We start from the raw sequence: 5,136 nt of genomic DNA on the forward strand, positions 1-5,136 counted from the left end.
TGTTAGCTTTGCTTCTGCTGTTAGCTGACCCTGTCAGCTGCCGCTACTGATGCTTTCTAGACATCGTGATTTCCCAAAACTGAATAAATACCACACATAGCAACACAAAACTGCTTTGCTAGCTCAATCATGTTGTAACTAAGACATCCGCTGGAAAAAAAAAAAAAATTCACGGACTGTTTAGAGTTAATGAGTCATTACAGACACCGCTAATGGGGCTAATAACTAACGGTCCAGCTAATCTACGATAACCATGTTATTAATTACAAAACGTGCACACAGAAATAGTAATGTTTGTTCAATCATTGTGTTTATAGACTTTACAAATATCAGATTAGTCTAAACGGTGATATAGTGACATGAAAAATTAGAGATATTCATATATATATGTAGCTAAACTCTGCTGGTTTTCTACCCGGAAGTATTTGTAAACAACAAGGCGATTCCCTCCGAAGGGACACTAACAACTCAAAGTACACGTCAAATAAAATTTCTCCAAACATGTTTCTTGTTATTTTAGGTAGTTATTATCATGCTAATGTATGTTCAAGTGTTGGTTTTAATCTGTTATTTGATTCTATAAACACAGTCTGACCATCTCGAGCTTTTATTTTGGTATTTCCGGTGACTGGCAGTGTGAATTTGCATATTAGCTTAATATTTAGTTTCACCCAGAACATTTAGATTTAACATTTAACATTTAGATTTAGATTTAGATTTAGATTTAGATTTAGATTTAGCATTTAGATTTAAGATTTAGATTTAACATTTAGATTTAACATTTAGATTTAATATTTAGATTTAACATTTAACATTTAGGTGCCATATTTAAAATTTAGATTTAACTATTTAATATATTTCTAAGTTAACAAATATTGCTGTAAATGTGGTAAAAGGTGACGTTAAAAAATTCATAACACTTTTTTAAACATTGTTTGAAGCTAAATGTGGCAAAATGTTGATGTTATTTTCAGCGTGAGCCACTTTACAAACAACACTCCATAGAGGGTGGGGATACATTTGAGGACTGGATTGCTGCATTTTAATGTGACAGCTGCAGAAAAGTTTCTTTCCTTGAGCAGGCTCTGCCCTTGAAATCAGTTAATATGTTACAAGTGTTCCTTGTGTAAACTTTAATACCCAGGCCTACATTTTGAACTTTAGTCAGCTCACCCCCCCGCCCAGACTCTCTCTCTTGAATATTTTCCAGAGGCTAAAGTTAGCCAGCCCGAGCAGCCTTCAGCTGCTCTGATTTTGTACAGTCGTTAGACAGGTTAGTCAGCCTTGGTCTGACAGTCACACTGGATTTTTTTTTCAGTACACGACAGTAGCCTCGTAGGGAATTTACCAGCAGGATGGCTGTGGGCAAGTGTGTCATGTTTTTTGTGGTCTTGACCTTTCTGTGGACTTTAAACAGAGCAGGTGAGTGAGGCGTTCACAGCCCATCTGATCTTATTCCAGTCTTCTAATCTTAAATCACATTTGTTTAACTTGGTACTTTAACTTGATACACTGGTTGCTCATGCCAGGGACAGTAGTAGTACCAGGAAACTTAATTAAGATAGATGTATATTAAAAGCTATGAGGTCAATCCACATCAGATCACAACCTAAAAACCCTTTTGTTTTGAGTCTTTTCCCCTCTCAGTGACATTAGATAGTTTGGGTGTTATATGTCAAAGTTTTCAGATATTGTAATCTTAAACTTAAGCCTCCGCCCACAATACAATGGAGGGGAACTCAGTTTAATTTATGGTACTATAAACGTCCTAAGAATTGTAATGAAAAATAAACTGCTGCGGAGTTTCACTGGCTCAAAACAAAATGACACGGAACAACAGAATAATAATAGCCGACAGACTCATTTCTGACTCTGACTCTTTCTCAGACTCAAATCTGCCATGAAATTCTGTGGAAAGAAGCTTAAGAGCGTCATGCTTTGAGTCTCAACTGGAATGTTGAAGAACCTGTCAGACCACGTTCCTACACACACACACACACACACACACACACACACTTTTGTTTTTGTTGCCTAGTCACTGAAAAACAAAATGCAACATCTTAATTAATATCATTTACTTCTCACTGCCAAACTAACCTATTTCCTTTTTATCCCAAACAATGTTGATTTGCTGAAATTTAAATGTTGTGTTTTTTTCTAAACATGTACCTACTACTTTTAAAGTTTCATGGATCAAATGGCACAATTATAAGGGCGTCCACACCAGGAACAATAACTAAAATGATGACTGTAATGATAAAAATGTGAGCATCCACACAGATAAACGATAATATTGTTTAAACAAAGGTAGACTCACAAGTCAGTCTTTAGACGCTTTGCTTAACTAAAGACTGATGACTTTCTCCCTGATTTTGTGTTTAGATGGGCGGATACAATTTCAGAGTTTAAAAAAACTCCCTACGTTGCAGAACCAATAGTAAATCCGCAGGCTCGCTGAACTCTTGTGCTTGTAAACATAGTCCCACTAGAAACACGTGTAGCGGTACAAAATGGCTCAGCCGCGCTCGCAGAAAACGCCGTCAAAGTTAGTGGATGTTTGTCGCGTTTGCGGCGACACATTCTCGCCAACTAAAAGAAACAAACAATCTTTTACAAGGCCATGACTCATCTGTCCGGCCGGACTATAGAGGGAATCGCCTTGTTGTTTACAAATACTTCCGGGTAGAAAACCAGCAGAGCTTTTAGCTATGTATATATACACACACATATATATATATATGTGTATATATATTTATATATATATGTATATATAAATCACATTTTTCACATCACTGTATCACCGTTTAAACTAATCCGACGTTTGTAAAGTCTATAAACACAATGATTGAACAAACATTACTATTTCTTAGCCGTTAGCGGTGTCTGTAATAGGTAATAACTCATTAAACGGTCCGTGAAAAAAATATTTTTTCCAGCGGATATCTTAGTTGCAACATGATTGAGCTAGCAAAGCAGTTTTGTGTTGCTATGTGTGGTATTTATTCCGTTTTGGGAAATCACGATGTCTAGAAAGCATCAGTGGCTGCAGCTGACAGGGACAGCTAACAGCAGCAGCAAAGCTAACATCAGAACGTCATCTGTTAAAAGCCTCCCGTTGTCGCATACGACATGAAACTACTCCAGTTAGCTCAATCATGTTGTAACTAAGACATCCGCTGGAAAAAATATTTTCTTCACGGATGAGCACACGTTTGATAAAAAGGAGTTAAATCTCTCGGCATCCATTTTCGAGCTCTCTGTTTGTTTGTTTGTTTCCTTGCGGACGAGAAAAGGGGGAGCGTACATTTCCGAGAAGGTGTGTCCTTTTCAAAAATGCAAGAGCCATTGCTTTGTTGCCGGCCGTTTTCACCGGTGTGTTAAACACACTTTAGAAAGGAGTGTCCCCAGACTATCAGAAGGCGGAGATCTCTGATTGTCTGGTGGCGAGACTAAAACAAAGGTGACAAGCAAGCAAAATGGACCCCAGCCACATACTGTCAGCTTTATGTATTGTAGACTAAAACAAGGACAGAGACAATTGACTTTTCACTAAGTCCCTCCCCCGGACGCAGACTGGCCAATCATAATGTAGCATTGGCCCCACTCAGACCAGGGTCCGACAACAACACAGCTGTGCTCCATTGACTCTAATGTAATCGTTTCAGATTTCCTTCATTTTTAGGCTGGTTTTGTGGATTTTGAGCTAAATGTTGTGCCTGGGGCATGTCATGTGTTCATGATACTCGTTACCCGGAGAGGCTGGAAAAAGATATTGGTTTCTTCCCTCTTCCAAAACCAAAATCAAACCCTGAAAAGTGTAGGGTTAGCTAGCTAGCTACTGAAGATGTAGCCTACTTAATGTATACACATGCTGCTTTTGAAGGGAAGCAGGGAAACTTTGCTGATATTGAACCAGCTGCGTGTCATCGCATCGCAAGATTTAAAACTAGTTCATTTTAGCTAGTTCTTGTAAAATGTGAACGTGCACAACACTGTCCACCAGGTCACATCATATCTTTACTATATAATGATGAAAACTCTGTCTGTCTGTGGGTGTGTCTGTGTGTCTGTTCCACGTTTTTCTCCTCACTGACTTGGTCAATCCATGTGAAATTTGGCACAGTGGTAGAGGGTCATGGGAGGATACGAATGAAGCAATATTACATCAATTAGCCAAAGGGGGCGCTATAGCAACCAACTGAAATTGCAAACTTTGAATGGGCATATCTCATGCCCCGTATGTCATAGAGACATGAAACTTTGCACAGACATGCCTCTCCTCATGAGGAACACATTTGCCTCAAGAACCCATAGTTTCCAGTTATATAGATTTTCCGCTATTTTGAATTTTTTGAAAAACACTTAAAATTGATCTCTTCCTAGGCAGTTTGACCGATCTGCATGAAACTCGGTGAACATAATCTAGGGACCGATATCTAAAGTTCCCTCTTGGCAAAAGTTGGAAAACTTACTAAAACTGAGCTTCTATAAGGCAATGAATATTGCAGAGGGCGTGGCTCATCACATAAAGGTGTATAACATCTCAAGGGTTTCACCGACCACCACGCAACTTTATAGGCATATGACACATAATCTGAGGGGACCCCTCCATTATTGACCTGATCAAAAAAAAATGGGGGCGCTAGAGAGCTAATTTCTTATCTAGGCCTAACCGCCATATCGATTTTTACTAAACTTGGTAGATATGTAGAACAGGAACCCTCAAGGTGACTGGAGAAATTTAACTCTATTTGGCAATTGGGTGGTGCTATAACAACAGAAAAATGCTTAAAAATGGCTAAAATGCGACAGATTGCTGTGGCTTCCCCTGTGGCCGAATGTTGTTGTTTTTTCTAGTTTTTGGTATGACTAAGTCATGGTATGGTTAGACTCACAAGTCAGTCTTTAGACGCTTTGCTTAACTAAAGACTGATGTCTTTCTCCCTGATTTTGTGTTTAGATGGGCGGATACAATTTCAGAGTTTAAAAAACTCCCTACGTTGCAGAACCAATAGTAAATCCGCAGGGCGGTCCTTTGGTGGCTCACTGAACTCTTGTGCTCGTAAACATAGTCTGACTGTGTTAAAAGTTTTAAACAAAGTCGCTGTAAGTCCTTCATTTCCACAATCTTGTGGA

Source organism: Epinephelus moara, chromosome 11 (genome assembly GCF_006386435.1).
Source record: "Epinephelus moara isolate mb chromosome 11, YSFRI_EMoa_1.0, whole genome shotgun sequence".
Classification (NCBI taxonomy): domain Eukaryota; kingdom Metazoa; phylum Chordata; class Actinopteri; order Perciformes; family Serranidae; genus Epinephelus; species Epinephelus moara.